General features: G+C 43.6%; 1 protein-coding gene across 2 annotated transcripts in view; it reads left to right on the top strand.

Annotated features, from left to right (window-relative positions):
* LOC135901156 (cell surface glycoprotein MUC18-like) overlaps nt 1–17,486 on the top strand; it is a 273,518-nt gene that overhangs the window by 202,096 nt on the left and 53,936 nt on the right. The window lies entirely within an intron of this gene.

Here is a 17,486-nt window from a genome sequence, read left to right as displayed (position 1 = left end):
GAGTCCCGACGTTGCTACCCGGAACGTAAGGTACAATCAATACGCCCCTAATTAACCTCCTCCCACTGTTACGTTGAAAGCAGCCGCATAATAGTCTGAGCTATCCTGATACGTGTGTCCCGCATGACGACCAATACTTTCTGTACAATAACCTTCCATTAAATGCAGAAAGTAGGTATTCGGTTTCCTTACCAAATTTTTTTTTTATTTTCCAGTTTCTCGTCAAATGGCACTGTTGGGCTAATTCGTTAGTCATGATGCACTATGGTAGCGCACTTCGAAACAACGACGTTACACCGAATGAGGAAACACAGCGCGTTTGGTTAATTCTGTATTGCGTCGTTGTTTCGAAGTGCACACTGCCACATTCCATCTCTTTTTTTGCTCGTTTTGCTATCGCCGTCAGTCAGTTAATGCTCACTACAGGGCGAACCTCTGTCCAAGTTGCCGCCAATATTGTTTGCATTTCCACTCTAGGCCTGTAAAGGGTGCCCTAGGCCTGTATAGTTGACTTACACTATCCAGGAAATACAGGTGTAAAGACACCGACCGTAGGAACATGGTGGCATTGGGTAAGACGTAAATAATATTATACATCACCCTCACGAGCCTCAATTCTTTAGGCTACTGCGGAAAGAAGGCCTCTCCAGGCTGTCTCGAATTGTTCCTATCTTCATTGAGCTTATTAAATCCTACGCATGCAAATTTTGTAATCTGATTACAGCAGATTATTTATTGCCCTCCTGCATTACGTTAAGGTTTACTTGGCCTCCAATCTTGTACCTTAATGAACCATCGCTTATTTGCGCTACGCATTACGTAAGCTACACAAAATCGTCATTGCTCGTCTTAGGAACACTCAACCAACGAGCTAACTCAGGGGGTTAGATTAGAAAAAGATTACCTTTTTAGGTTTTGTGACTGCGGTTTTGAAAATGTCCATCAGTGAAATAAATAAATTAGGTGAAATATAAACCCCTCAGGCTAACTGAAAGCTTCGACATGTGCTATTATTGAAAATGAGGATTTACATATCACTTCTTCCGTGCATGCATACCCGTAAATATGTCGCATCAAAAAGACGGCGCCGCGAAAATTGCGGAGAAACTCCTGGGTAAGAGCCGTGAAGCCACCGCTGCCATTATGGCGCGGCCTTCCCGCCTGCCTTACTTCGTTAGATCATAGTCACAGGAAAATCACCCCACTCATGACATCAAACGCATTGCAATAAGGAGGTGGGTGGGAGGTGCACACATAGTGCTTCTAAGGAAAGTGATGCACGATTTAATTGATAAAGACTCCAAAAACATGGCGTTTGCAAATACGTAGACGACTAGGAGGTTTCTGGGGGCGTGCGCAAGCGACTAGTGTGCCGTTTTAAAAGCGAAGCTTTTCTTTGCGAACCTATGGCCGGGTTATCGTGACCGCGGCTGCTGCGTGGCTGTTCTCTAGCCGACTAGACCAACCAATCACACCGGAGGACACGAGCCACATCGCCGCAGTGTTTCTTGCACCACCGCCAGATGCTGATCGCCTTCGCGCATCCCGCATCGGTGGCATTGCATTAGCCTCTCAACAATGCCTCAACAAAGCCTGCGGACATTGAATAAACACAAACTCGTGTTTCGACTATTTGTGCACTCACATAAAGCTTCGCGGTATATAGACTCCAACTCGTTGGATCTGCTGCATTTTGTGCCTTTTGGTTTCCGGTGCATTGCATACAGCCTCGAAGTTTCTTGTGATTTCTCGAGAACAGGGTATTATTCACGGTGCCATTTAGCAGCACCTCAGGCATGCAAAATGTTTGTCAAATTCCTGCAGCTGTGCAGAAGTTCGGCAAAGGCCCGTACCTCTTTTCGTTCATGCGAACGTAAACACGCATCTCAGAAATAGGTCCGAAGTGTCCTGGCAGTCTACGCAAGAACGTAACTAAATAGTTAGTATAGCCAAGCGAAATACGCTCTCTGAAGCTCAAAGCTAACTGCTGGAGACCGTAAAGAGCAAAATATTATTTAATTCAATTGGCGAGGGTGTACTCGTAAGCTTGTCCCAAGTCATCCCGCAGCCATTCGCTCATTCCTTTCTTAATCCTGTAAAACGTGCACTGCCGTCAGCGTTAAAATAGCGCAGAAAGACTACTGGTAGTACTAAGGAAAGTAGCGGGAGAGAGTTGCTAAATGGCGTAGAAACATGCAGTGGAGTAAAAAATATAAACATAAATTGCTCCTATTCTTAACTATTTTTGTCAGTTACTGTTCTGTTTACCATTTCACGTTTTTTACACGCAAGGACAAATCACTATCCGTAACTGTTCCGGAAAGGTCCGGCAAGAAAACCTAATAAACACACATTCCTGCACTGTTATCACGTCCTGCGCCTGCTGTGCAATCCTTCTTAGGGAAAAAAATGCGAAGCAAATGAAAGCGCCAAGCTTTTGACCGTGGCGTGGTGCTAAGAGATACTCAGGGTACGTCAGATTTATTTCACACAACAGGAGACAGCAAAGCAACTGCTCCCGAGAATGTCGACACAACCGGATTGTGTGATGCGGTTAAAAATGCGATCACAGCGAGTGCCTTAAAAGCCCCGAGGAACAAAGTGCGTGGGAAAGGATCGCTGCCCCCGGGACAACGCAAAGGACCACGGTCGTTCTTATCGGAGCCAATGTGGCCTCGACGTTCACCGCGCCCGTACGTGTACTCTACACCCTCCCCCCCTCCCTCCCCCGAAAGCCGCAGACGGAAAAAAAAAGTCGGTGGTCTTGGATAAAAAATGAGTGAAAAGAAAACCACATGTAGAGCGAAAGCACTCGGTTTCATTGGGCCCGCAGGGGAAAAATCGACAGACACGGAATGGGTGCAAAACCTATACAAATATACAAAGAAATGAGAGATCCACGGCGAGGCAGAAAAAAGTCGGCTCATCTATTTCGACATCCTTTTTAACCTTTTTTTTTCTACCATGGTACAAGAAAGAGTTACTGTAAAAAATAATAAGAGCCAAAAAAGTATAAAGATTGCCGTGCGCACCAGAATAGATGTGAGGAGCGGGTGTGCGCGAGCAGGACGTTAGGTGATCGGAAGATGGCCGATGCACGCGAGCATGAGAGAGCGAAAAGAAGAAGGAATACTGACATTCTCATTTTTTTTAGTTTCTTCTGGTCTGCACTTCGCCTGCCAAAAGATGATAGCACGCGTGATAAGAACGCTATTTTCCGCCGCCGACCCAATTTTTTCTGCGTGCCCCCTTTCTTGCATTTTCTATGGAACCCAACCTCGCGCTTTCTTGATCTTCGGTGGTCGATGAACTCCCATTCTCGTCAGTTTCTGTTCTATATTTGCTGCTGCGTTCGGCCTCCTAGAGAATAACTTGCAATTTCTGTCCAAGTAGAGAATGCGTAGCGGGTTAATTACCTACGACTTCTAAACTTGCGCCAATATCCAGCACTTGCGGAACCTAATTCTAGAGGGTGCAGAACACATCTCATGAAGATAAAAATATCTGGTTATTGCAGTACTTGGTACCTTATCAGTAAGAACTTGTGAATTACAATATAATAAAGTTTGGGAACGTAACCGAGTTAAGCGATTAGTGAGACGTTCGCAAAGAGGAAGGAAACTTATTGAGAAAACGCAGAGAGGTTCGCTTGAGGTAATAGTCCTCTATCGGGCTACTATCCTCAGAGGGAAGAGAGAGAGAGAGGAATACAGGAAGGCAGGGATGTTAACTAGTCAAGAGTCTTGTTGGCTAGCCTACGCTTGGGGAAGGGAGAAGGGGAAGAGAGAGAAGGGAGACAGGAGGTATAGAGACACGCACAGACAGTACTTGAGTTAAAGCCGCTTGCGCAAACCAGACGTTCTGAGAAAGCACAAAAGTGCCTTCACTGCCTTCTGAGCCGATTATCGGTGGGCACGGTGCTCTAGTACTATCTGTTCACTCAAAGGACAATCATCTAATTTCCTCGATGTGTTGGATAAATATTGTCCTTGTGCTTGAAATTGAGGAAATGACACAGTACGGGGTCAGTGTTCTCCTCGCATCCCCAAACATCACATGCAGTACTATCAGCCATTCCAATTAGTGCTGAGTAGGCATCCGTGAAGGCAACTGCAAGCCACAACCGCCACAGAAGAGATGCTTCACGTCGGTGCAGTCCAGCCGGAGGTCTGAGTTGCAGTGAAGGGTTTAGTCAGTGCATATTTGTGCGCCATGTATGTGGGCTATTCCACTCCGCTAAGGAGATCGTCCGTGCTAGAATGCGAAGTTGTCTCGCAACATCGGTCCTTGAGAGCCCTCGGAGGGAAACGGTTGAAAAGAGGACTATGGCGAGGTATTGTGAGGACAGACAGTAGGGTGCAATATATAAACGTTTGTGTTTAAAGGGCCGGTTCACAGCCTTGAATCTGGGTCTTTGTTGAAAGAGAGCCTTGATGTCTCGCTTCGTTAATTGGTTAAAAGTTTATTTAGAGGAAAGAAGAAGGCTACCTTAGCCGGTATTCGTGTGTTCATGAACTGGATACAACAGGGATCAACAGCGGCTGAGTGAGATATGTCTGTAGAGCCAATGTTAAGAAATGGGGTTTCACCGGAAACAAGTACTTAACGAAGGAAACTGAAACGTTCGCTTCGGCGACATCTCCTCTTAGAGCACTGCTGATGACTTAAGTCTCCGTCGCCTTGTGAACCTTAGTATTGTCTGCATACAGCTGGTGCTTGGGAAAAAATTCAAACATTACCGTGCGTGGCAATGTGTAGAAAAGAGACCCGAACTCACAACGCCTTTCAGTTGCAGTTTCATGCTGACAGATTTTAGCTTTTTTTGTAGCATGTCATAAAGCAAATGGGTTGTAAACAAGACTTTTGCATTTTACAGCAACTTAAGACACTTACATGGCTGCTTGCTTCTACTCAGCTCTGCCAAATGTACGCTATAAACATCTGATTTCTGATTGCTCTAAACTACAGTTTAGTGAGTGCAGCACATACATTGATAAATTAACGTGACAGCGTTAAGGAGCTCGTGTCGCAGAAAAACCGGTGTCGTCGGCGTCGGTGGCGTTGGGCATGAGTGAATAACCCTGCACGGCAATTCACAAATAAAAACAACTTGCAAGATGGGCTGGGTGGGAATCGAACCAGGGTCTCCGGAGTGTAAGACGGAGACGCTACCACTCAGCCATGAGTTCGCTGGTTCAAAGCGTGACAAAAGCGCCTCTAGCGAATGCGGTGTTGCCTTATAAACGTGCCGTAGAAGGTTATACTGCGGTGTATATAGGTAATTATGAGTATGTAAATTACAGAAGTCGCCGTCAAACGAGTAGCGAAGTACGTTTTCGCTACATATCTTCTGCGCTTGGGGCAGACGCAGAGCCCTCTTGCGGCAGACACAGAAGACCCCCCTCCTCGCAATGTACGGCGCTGCCCAAGCAGGTGGCGTGCCACTCACCCGCTTCTCCACTTCGTCTCGTTTTAGCGCATTGGGGCCGTGCGGGAACCGGTGCGAGGATGCCCCAAAGTGGTGCTGTGGACTTAGAAGTGTTGTATATGAAAACTATGTCTTTGTGTGACTCGAGAGCATGCCGAGCGAAAGAGTGGGCGGTGCGAACGGGGTACGATAACGCTATCGCGTTCCGCTCTTAAAGGCGAAGCTTAAGCGTCCTCCAATTTTTTAGAGCGTCGTTAAGAAAATATTAGTCAAAAGAAGAAACATTGGCCTGAAGCACTCGGATGCACACAACTATTCAACTAATGGTATTACTGTTATCAGGGAAACAACGTTGGAGCTGTAATGCTTGTACACACAATTTCCTCCCCTTTTATTGAACTAGAGAAACGTGCTCTCTATATAGATACGCGTAATAGAGTATACGAAGTTACTAAGTTGTGCTCAGGCAAAGCGCTGAAATGCAAAGTCTCTGTCCTTGTGCAGAACTTGGGGAGCTATACAGAACAGCTAGTCCAACTCTTTTTATTCCACTTCTGTTATTAGGCATCCATGATTGATAAACTTTCAGGTCATGCCCTTTTCAAGTCTGTCACGCGGCGCCGCGCATATTGCGAAAAGGACCCATCTCATATGACGAGCACAGACTGATATGCATGATTAGCCTGATCAAAAAAATTATGTTCTTTCAGATTTTACGCCTTTTGTAGCATTAGCCTTCTCCATACCCGTCTAAATATTTCGGGGTACCGACTTCACCTGTCTGTCACGCGACGTCATAAAAGTACAACACCTCACCACGTCAAAGTGACGTGTACGCTGTAAAGATGCATTATGACGACGAACAATGGTGATTTTGTTTTCGCAATAGCCAGCAATCGCCCCTTCCTAAAAGGAGTTGAATATGGATAACCGCCGATCGCTCTGGCACCGGTTACTCGGCGTTGACGGCAAGAATGCGGTTCTTTTCGTATTACTTTGCATGACAGTATAAAGTTGTGCATCCCTTTCGACATGTGTACGACACTGTTTTGCCAACTCTACTTTGCTGAGGACCCCGTTTAGGTGGTATTTTTAGCTCCCGTTACGGACCAATCATAGACGCCGGAACCACTCCACTCACCGAGTTACCTTGTTTCACTGCGCTGACTCAGCCCCGCCGACACTTTCCACTTCTGCGTGCTTCTCGCCTCTTCTCAGTCAATTAGATAAGAATAACCTGTCTAGGTAAGTCATGCTATTTGATTTGAAAGCAAACAAAAGTGACCTAGAAACAGAGAAAGCGTTAGATTGAGCTCTTGAAATAACGTCAATTTGACGTCAGGACATCTCAATAAAATCAAGATTGAGTAGTTTTACGCCATATGGCCCTTTATACAGTTCTTTGTATAACGTATTAGGCACTGTTGAACGTGAAGGGGAGGATAAAATGTGAATGATGGTAATACCGAGACAAAGGAATCTAACCATGTCTTCTTTCCAGCCTTATGGAAAAAGGCGCGAGCACGTGAAAAATAGCCTCGTCTCCCACATGTTGCGTGATGCCACGTCGACATACGAAAACAAAGGAAAACAACTACGCTGTTACTTTATTTGCCAGCACTGCCATGGCGAACATTATTCTTGCTAGTGGCACACCCCCACTGTAACTGTCCCTAATTTGGAAGCAATTGCAAGGTGCGAGTGATGAGCTTGGCTCGCAGCAGGATCATTCTATAAGATTCCTTCCACTTTTCTCGGCTCGCTTTCAGTATCAATGCGCGGAAAAAAAAAGAAAAAAAAACTTGCAAGAAGGGCTGTGCAGGTACTAGAAAGAATGGCACCACTTTCTCGCTTTCCTTTTTTTTTCTGAAGCTTCTCGCTGCGTGGCCCAACGTTCAGGCAATGAGTCTCTTGGCTACGCGTTGTGTGTATATATTCTAATAGACGACGAGAGTACACTAAAGCCGGCTCTCATGCTCTTTGGCTGACAGAACAAAGGAACACTTTTCATTCTCCTATAGGAGTAGGCTCTAGGAAGCACTCGTCTTTTCATAACAAGAACATCGGTGCTAGATTGCAAATCACTTTCCTTAGCTTCTCCTTCATGTTTTAGCTTTCTTACGTGCCACGCTTACAGAATCGTATGATCCGGAAAAATGATTTTCGCAGGTCGCTTCGTTTATACGTGTGCGTTATACTTGCAGTGCGAAAACTCATAAACGGATGCTACAAGTACAGAAAGAGATATCACAGGCAATCCTACGCTTTCTTCTTTTTCTCGTGCTGTATATGCTTGTTGTTTTTGTCTGTACCATATTTGCTTGATCTGCGAGTAATATTTTAGAAGCACATATTTTTAATATATCCTAGTGACAAAAGATTGACGGTACTCATGCTCACGGCAAAATTAGCACGAACGCATAATAGAGAAACTAGGCTGTCAAAAATGTCTCCAAAAAGGGAGAAACTATAAAGCATTAAAATTCTCGTATCCCGAGAAACCACAAAATCGCGTTCCAATAAAAAGTGAGCTGAAAAAATGTCACCACAATTAGCCCCGTCGCAAGTTCTACGAATACATACAAGCACATGAGAAGCTCTGTGCGTGCTATCATCAATGTTTGCATTAAGTGACAAGCTGACACACTTGCGCTCATTCAGTTAATCTGCGGATTAAAGAAGTAGCAAAACGATTCATATAAAATAATTTAAACCACGTCTATTTCTGATAATTGCGTCGGCCATACTTAGGTCACGTCGCAAGTTGCGCCGATAGCCAATTACTCACCGCAGTCCTGATGTACACCAGCAGTAGGAGTGCATTCAATGTCTTATGAAACATTCCGGCTGACGAGGCAGCTTGTTCGACTGCTGGGGGGAAAAGAATAGCGCGCCGAAGTTTCTGTGCTAATTAAAGAAATTAATGTGCCGCCCTCCGATAGCCACGTCTAGCGTAACCCTTGAGAAGTCGGACGCAAAAGGCTGACGTCTATAAACTTGTTATTCAATGAGGTGCGTAAAACCACCGAACAGAAAGGAAGTATCGTTTCAACGTTAACTTTTTCTAATGCAAGTCACATACGAACAGTAGGCATACTGTTCAAATAGTCAAACGGAGACGCATGTATTTACAGCAGGAACATTTATTTCGGTGCAATTATGAACCGCGTTCATATTGACAAGTGCAAAAGACAGCTAGCTAGTAGGAACAAAGGGTGACTTTTATGCTGAAAAACAGTAATTGTTAATAAAAAACGTGCAGTAATAGCCTTTCAACAAATTGAGAGTGTGATTGCAAATAAACTTTCCAAGAAAGAATGGCTACTGCATAACCAGCTTTCCGAAAACATTATATAGATGGTTCCCGAAAACAGATCAGAAGTTGCGATGAAAAAGACAGCTAGTAAAGTACCCGTGTGCTGCATACATTTGTAAAAGCACCCGTTGCAAGCAATACCTCGCGTGTTGTAGTACAAAAACTAAAGCAACTACGTAAACAGACTGGCAAAAAGACTGACTACATAACAAACTAAACAAAAAGATTACGGTCTGTCGTGCAGGCTTCTCACCGTAAAACCGAAACGAAATCTCGCATGTCCCGTTTTGATTCTGCATTGCTGCAAAAAGTTTGTCATCTCACATTTTATGATTTGCGCTATCTGTGATAATTTGCGAACCGGACTTCAACATTCGTTTATTGCGAAATATTTTAGTTAATTTGGAATATACGAAGATACCGAATAGTTCCCTTTCGAATTTGAATGCGAATAGTTAGTGTGTAGTAGTCGATTGATATTCGAAACTTCGAACATTTGCCCACTCCTACTCGGAAAAAAAAAGCGTGGTAATACAGTTTGATATATATTTATTATGTCTCGATATTATGCCTCGATGGATATTCAAGCGCATAAAAATCTGAGTATTTCCGGGTTGACGTTGAAGAACACAAAAGAAAAAGGATACCACTAAAGAAGTCTAGACTAAATGATGCGCCACAGAAAAGCCACCGAACGTTTCGATGTGATAAATTACAGAAGTAGTAATTCACGCTCCACTGTACCACTTGCCATTACAGTGCTTATGTGTACCTGAGCACAAATCTACAGATGACAAATCACAGCGGGTTTCCGTTATTCGGCTTTCAAATAAAGAAATATATAAATAAGATGCTTCACGTTCTCAATTCCTGCGGGAAATGCGAGCAGTTCGCTATTTCCGTCTTTCTCGGCGCCACCAAATGTAGCTTGCATTGTCGACTTCTCTCGCACGAATAGCTCGAGCGAGCCGGAAGAAAACCCTGATTTGGTTGGCTTCAAAAACTATGGCTTCCTTCCGGCAGCGCATTCTCTCTCGATTTTTGAGCACGCGTGTCTTTTTCTATTGTCGTGTAGATGACGCCATCTCTCCTTAGTTCAGAAGAGTGTAATGTTATTCTTGACAAAATAGCTCGCAGGTGTGGCGAAATACATAGCGAAGCAGGAAATGTTGGCATGGTCACAGTAGCCAAAGAACGTGTTCTAAAATAAAGACACTAACATAACTAGCCGCTTAACGATAGCCTGAAATATTGCGAAATAGGGTTAAAATCAGAACATGTTTGTATTTTCGTTGCCACTTGCCCTTTTTTTTTTCTCGTCTTGTTAATATTCGTTTCTTTCTGTTTTACTTCTTGTGCACTTCTTGCACCGCTTCGCACTTCTGTCGCCCTTTCTTTATTTTGTTTGTTAGCTTGTTCTGACAATTATGCACAAATACACACTTTTCATAATTCCCATTGGTTTGCGTAATTACAGTACAGTGCAGCAGTGGTTTTGACAACTTTTAACGGAATAGGTTTTTCGTCATTGGTTTTTCCTGTCATTGGTTTTTTTCTGCTGATGAGCTGCTGCTCCGTTGCTGAACTAGCGTAATCAGTTCTCTTTCCGTTTTTACTGTTTACGCTATGTAGTATTGCCGCTGTGCGGTTCTCGCCTGCATGCATGCGGGCATGTTAGAATATTGTCTCGTCAACAAATTTTTATTATCTCTCTGGTGAGCACCATATCACAACTTTGATATTCGCCTTTATGCTTAATGCGCTTTTGCTCGTTCTCCTCGTTGTCCTTTGAGCAGAATTTACTGAAACATTGAACGATGGCTACGCGAAGCGTGAGGGGGCTCACAGAAAAGAACCACCTCATTTGTTTAGTTTGTTTTTTTCAAAATTATCAGACGCAGTGGGGAATGTTTCGTTAGAGGCAAACAATAAGTGGCTGAGGTTGAACGCACGAAATATTTGTAATAAATTTAGTACGCGCTGTAGAGTGGGAAGCATATAGCTTTTAAGTTCAGTCTGTTAAGCCTTCTCTATATATGCGTGGCAAATCTTTGTGCTTTGTGCCGTGGGCGTTGCGTGAGTGGCAGAAGGAACAAAAAGAAGAGCTTTTTTCCATTTTAGTAAAGGTGTTCCGGCGCCCTCGAGATTCATAAGGCAGCTCGAGAACAGAAGTAAGAAACAGAAGGAATAAAAAATACGCAAGGGCGGAAAGAAAACGAAGAAGCGAAGCGGAATTTGACAGGTGGTTTTAATAACGGAGGGGGCTGCTTTCCAGCTCGCTTATGGCCGATGCTTGCTTGAATGAAGTTTGCAGCATATCATTTTTAGCTTAATGGCGATAGCAATTACACGGACACTTGAGGAGCCATCGCGCGGTCGCCGTCAGGCTGTCACGGTCGATGGTGCATGCACCGCACGGGCATGGAGGGTTATAATGTCTTCAGATGCACAAGAGACACGCAGTGTGTTTCGGTGCCAAAATGAGGACAAGCACTTTCAGTGACTCTGGCGGCCCGCCTGATCGTGGGAGCGTTGTCACGAGTCGGTCACTGAACACCAATTTCTATTTTTTTTCTGCTGTTTAATTTCAAGCAAGCTTCACCTTATTTCCTTTGATATTAGATCTCATAGCTTGCGATCCACCAATATTTTCTTTCCTTACCGTCAGGCAACATTGTCATAACATGGCCGAATTCCCAAATCTTTCGCCGTATTCTTCCCCTAGTGATGTGGCTCAGTGACTACGACCCTTTTCTGGTGTCTACAATGTCTCAAGCTCGATTGCTGGTCGCCGCAACAGCATTCCGATTCTGGCAAGATGGATGAACTTCCCCGTACAGAAACTTGGGCAGGTGACAAATAGCCTCAGTTCATGAATATTGACATCGCTACTTAATCGTCTCTCTCCGCTGACCGCTTTTTTACCGGCTAACAAATGTTAAGCGTAATCGTTTGGCGCAGGACACGCCTGCATGTATGGGAAGCTTCTCAAATGTTATCAATAGCTTTATCTATTGTGTGTTGTCACCGAATCGTGTTGTAATCTGACTGTATACGCCACGTAGATTGCGTAGTACTTTCTGGAAGGCACGCAGCCACCGGCAATTACGCTAGAACGTTCGACGAGTCATGTTTGAACGTCAACGCACTTGATCCGCTGATCAGATTTTCGACCATCGCCGACTGTGCTCGCCGTTATCTTTGTACTTTAGTGCAACTTGTTTTTCCCGGGCCCAGGTTCGACCAACGAAGAGCCAATTTTTGAGTCACAGATTTTGCTGTGTTCATCGCCACTACAACTTGATACTATGAATCATTAACCTTCGTTTTCCGCTACGCCTCATCGACCAGTAGCCGTAAACTGTTCTACAGGAAGATAGGCGTAGTCTCGCATACATGCATTCCCAGCCGCATATTAGCTGTTGTCAGGCCACTGTTTCGCTAGCTGCTTTGGATGGCGGGCAAGATACAAATTCGCATAACACCGTCTGGTACTCAGGAATTCTATCCTAGAACAACATAGCGAGCCTAGAGATAGCGAGCATAACGAAAGCAATGAGGACGCCGCCACTAAAACACGCATGCGCGGTGAAATGGCCCCGAACGATGTCTGGCTTCGGTGCCGGGAATTCCCCGAGAGGAATACGTTAGGCATGCTGCCGCAGTCGTTTTGGTCAGGTGCTTCCTCGTATCAGGGAACACATAACGCGCTGGTAACCAGGATTATACAGCTCGGGTGTGCACGTTGCAGCTGCCCGATTTGCTTATCATGCTTCGCAGGCGATCCCGCGCGTTCGTACATTATTGCTAACTGAGGACATTCACGAGCGGCGAACTGTTGCCTGCTGGTACGTCGCGGGACAACTAAAGCACTCAGCTACGAGCGCGAGGCTATGCGGCGCGGCGTATAACAGGAGTAACTGCGTGCACATAGGTGCGAAGGTCTGGCTATAGGCGGGCAGCTAAGCCTGCTATACATGATGAAAATTTTATTCTGGTCAATTTTGCAAGGGAAACGGATTTTTCGCCTTGTGGTCATAGTTCATAATACGGCAGAAAAAATTTTCGTTAGACAGCAGGGAAGAAGTTTGGACGTGTTGGTAGTTCAATCGTAAAGTGGGATACATAGCGCAAAAAATGACACAAGTAGAAAGCAGAAACACGGGGCGAACGCTAAATTGCTCGTTCCGTGTTCCTGCTTCTTTTGTGTGTCATTTTTTCCGCTATGTATACCAGTTGATGTTCGTTAGACAGATTGTTCGGAATGTTATCGAATGAGTGATGCTATCTAAATATATATATATATATATATATATATATATATATATATATATATATATATATATATATATATGCTTTTATAAAATCTGACTACTCTCAAAAGAGGCCGTGATATTCGAAGCTAAAAGTACGTTAGTGAACACCCAAGCCATTTCACTGAAAGCAATTAATGTTTCTCGTTAAAAATAAAAGTATTGTACGAACCATGTCCGCAAGAAGCTATGTGAAAATTAACTTTCGTGAAATAGAACACATGGTGTTGGGCTGGTGTCGCGGGATCGAATGCCGACGACGGCGGCCGCATTTAGATGGGGGCGAAATACGAAAGAGAGAGAGAGAGAGAGAATAACTTTATTGAATTGGGGAAATGGGGATAGGGGATTAGGAGCTTGATGGGTGGTGCCCCAAGTCCAGGGCTTCACTGGCTTCTGCCGCTAGCCGAACGTGACCAAGAAGGGCCTTCTGCACCTTCGGGTCTGAGCAGGCGAGTTGTGCCTCCCATTGCTCCAGTGTGTTGGTTAGATTATACCTAACTAAGTAGGCATTTAAATTCGGCGGTCTATTTTGGCATCCCCATGAGATGTGGTACAAAGACGGTGGTGAGTCACTACACCACGGACAGGCACGCCCGTACATCGTTGGGAAAATTTTGCTCAATCTTAATAAAAACACCCGTGCACTTACGATTTAGGTGCACGTTAAAAATCCCCGGGTGGTCAAAATTTCCGGAGTCCTCCACTACGGCGTGTCTCATAATCAGAAAGTGGTTTTGGCACGTGAAACCCCCTAATGTAATTTAGTTTTAAATAGAACACATACGGTAATGGTGCTTAATTTGAGGTGTGATTCAGGGACCTGTAGGCGGGATCTGTTCCTGTCGCTATCAAAGCGAAAGCCTTACTTGGCTCCTACCCCCAACGGTTCGGAAAACTGTGCGGTACAGAAAGTCAGGTGAGCTGGACTCGCGCAGACACGCGCTCATGCCAGTGCTGGCGCGTTCATCGTCACTTCCTTCCACAGCTTACTCCGATGCCGCCCATCATGCCGCAAAAGAAAGCCAAACCTGATTTTAAGATTTAGTTAATTCGGGCGCTAGAACCCATGACCTTCCATGGGAGTCGAGCACTCGAGAATGTGAGGAAGTCGAACCAGCAAACGTTGGTGTTAAGACCAAGTTAATTACGGCACGTTTAATATAGAGTTAAGACACACGAACCCACGACCTTTGGTGAGAGTCGTACCCTCGACCTTTGATGTAAATTAGGGCGAAGTTTATCAATGCACAGATAATTAAGGTAGCGTCAATTAAGGCCCACGAACCCAGGACCTTTGGTGGGAAAAGAGAAGTAATAAGTAACAACCCATTCAAATGAGAATGTCAAGTAATTTAATGAGTGCGCCTTCAGCACGCAGACTTTGCCTTCACTCTCTTTGGCGTATGCTAAAGTGACTGTCAGTTTTTTTTATGGTGATGACAGAAGGACAATAGAGGAGGAGTGGAATGAGCCAAAGACAGTTCTATGAGTTTGATATGACAATAAAGCAGTTACCTGGTGACGGAATGGAGGATTGACCCCGCCTAATGAGATAGATTACGAATAAGGAGAACCGCGCAAAGACAATAACGTTACCTGGGGTGCGATCTTGTACGCGTTCCAAAATAGAACGGAGGCGGTTCGTTCTTTACGTCACGAGATAGGCGGTATGTTCCGTTCCGTTCGTCCGATAGCAGACGACACGGAATGATTGACAGCAGATATCACGTCACAATCGACGTCATGGCGTTCGGCGCGGCTCAAATTGACGAACCGTATTTGGCTCGGTGGAACGAACCGCCTCCGTTCTATTTTGGAACGCGTACAAGATCGCACCCCAGGTCTGAAACAGAAACTGAAGAAAAAGGGTAATAGAAGCAGCGAGTCCACATTTAGAAAAAAGAAAAAAAAACTAGGCTTCCGTTATGTTTTCAACACATACATGCATTGACAAAATACGTGACGAAAGAAAAAAAAAATGCTGCATAATTGGTACCTTATTCTAGGCAATCGCTGAACAGCATCAGTTAAATACATATGAAAATATGTGGTTTCTTTAGGCTTTAACAAGTAAAATTAATGAATGACAGCTAATATACTCTGCCTATAGAGAAAGAATAATAAAAATAAATGCGGTGGACGCAGTCCTAGATTTGATGTGGATTATGCTAAATCTGGAACTAGGTGAAAAAAGTGCACTGGACAGAGCCCCGCCATCCGATTATTAGAAAAACCACATCTGCACTCGCTTGGAAAAGGAATGGCCATTGAAAATATAAAAAAATTCGCTCCGCGAAATAAGAGAGCGCAGAACGTAGTGAATATCTTGAATTAATTGCCGCTGCTGACTGGTCCCCAGTAATGGCATGTGATAACCCTGAAACTGCCTATAATACATTCTCACAAATAATTTCTAATGCTATTTCAGATTCCACGGTAGTCCTTAATTGTAAAAAAACGTTTTCAGCTCCTCGTAACCCATGGTTATCCAGTAGTTTGCTAAATTGCTTAAGGAAGAAAGATAACCTTTACAGAAAAACAAAGAAACAGCCATTTAACACAGCACTTCACGAAAGATATAATAAGTATTCTAACTTACTAGGAAAACTACTCAAACAGGCTAAAACGACGTATTATCAAAATGAAATTAAGTCTGCAGGTAATGATGTCAGAAAGCAATGGAAAGTATTAAACTCTTTTTTAGGTCGGTCGAATCATAATTCCGAAATAACTGTGATACAATCGGGGGATCTTCTCCTTGATAATCCCTTGGACATTGCAAACTGCTTCGTTAATTCCTTCTGTGCTGATAATGAAGAGTGCGAAGATTCATTGACCGAAACTTACCCCCGTGTGCCCCATAGCTTTTTCCTTCATCCCGCAACACCTGAAGACATAGTCACAGTCATTTCCAGTCTAAAAAATACAGGTCCTGGTCTCGATAACTTCAGCCCATCTCTCATAAAAACGATAGCGTACCTAATATCTGAAATATTCTGTCACATAGTGAACCTCATCTTTAAAACAGGAATATATCCAACTTCTTTAAAGAAAGCCAAAATAATCCCTGTATTCAAGAAGGGAGATAAGCGTCTAACAGCTAATTACCGCCCTATAGCTATACTTTCATTCTTCAGTAAAATTATCGAAAAACTAATCGTAACACGCTTATCAAGCTATTTATCAAAATTTTGCATCCTATCACCAAATCAATTTGGGTTTCGGGAAGGTTACTCAACTGATTTGGCATTAATATTTCTAACAGACAAGATTCGGCAGGCAATTGACACTGGAAATTTCGCTGGTGCATTATTTATTGACCTTTCTAAAGCATTCGATTCACTTGTTCATAACATCCTTTTTGCTAAATTAGACTCTATTGGTATAACTGGCCCGGCACTGCAATTACTACGTAACTATTTAAAAGATAGAGAATACACTGTATCAATCTGCAGCACTTACTCGCACCCTAAAACAACTAACATTGGTGTACCACAAGGATCTATATTAGGGCCTCTCTTGTTTTTAATATACATTAATGACCTCCCAAAGTACCTAAAGTCCTCTGACTGTATCCTTTACGCTGACGACACTACCATCTTCTCCTCAGACAAAAGTCTTGATTCATTGATGTGTAAACTTAATCACGACGCGGAAAATATTGTAACCTGGTGCCAACTAAACAGACTACACATTAATACTGCCAAATCTAACTTCGTGATCTTCTCATCTAAACAAAAACATATCTCAGTGTATCCATCGCTAACCTTTGCTTCCAGTGCAATTTATCCTACTGATAGTGTACTGTTTCTTGGCGTCATATTAGATAAACACCTAAAATTTGACGAGCATGTTTTATCCTTAACAAAGAAGGCAGCATATGGAATTAGAATATTAATTAAAGTTCGCAATTTCTTTAAAATGAAGACACTCATCTCCCTCTACTACGCTTTTATTCACACGCATATTAATTATTGCATATCATCATGGGGAAACACGTATCCCACACATTTATCTCCACTACAGCATACACAAAATCAAGCAATTCGCATCAGTACACGTAGCAGCTACACATCGGAAGCATCTCCATTGCTCAGATCTAACGGCATTTTATCGTTACAGAAATTAAATAAATACTCACTTGGACTACTTGTTTATAAATCTGTTAACGGAAAGCTCCCATTCCCTATAATTACTACCAGCCAGTATCCATATTCCACGTCTACCCGTTTCGCTTCTACCAACAGCTATTTACTACCAAAACCTAGAACTAATTATGGTAAATTTACTACTAATTTTTCAGCCACACTACTTTGGAACTCATTACCGTGTCATATTAAGATATCCTCTCATTTTTACACATTCAAGTCAAACCTTCGTAAATTTTTGCACTCAATATAACAACGTGATCGTTATCATTTTATTA

Source organism: Dermacentor albipictus, chromosome 4 (genome assembly GCF_038994185.2).
Source record: "Dermacentor albipictus isolate Rhodes 1998 colony chromosome 4, USDA_Dalb.pri_finalv2, whole genome shotgun sequence".
Taxonomy (NCBI): Eukaryota; Metazoa; Arthropoda; class Arachnida; order Ixodida; family Ixodidae; genus Dermacentor; species Dermacentor albipictus.
This window is presented reverse-complemented; position numbering and strand designations above follow the sequence as displayed.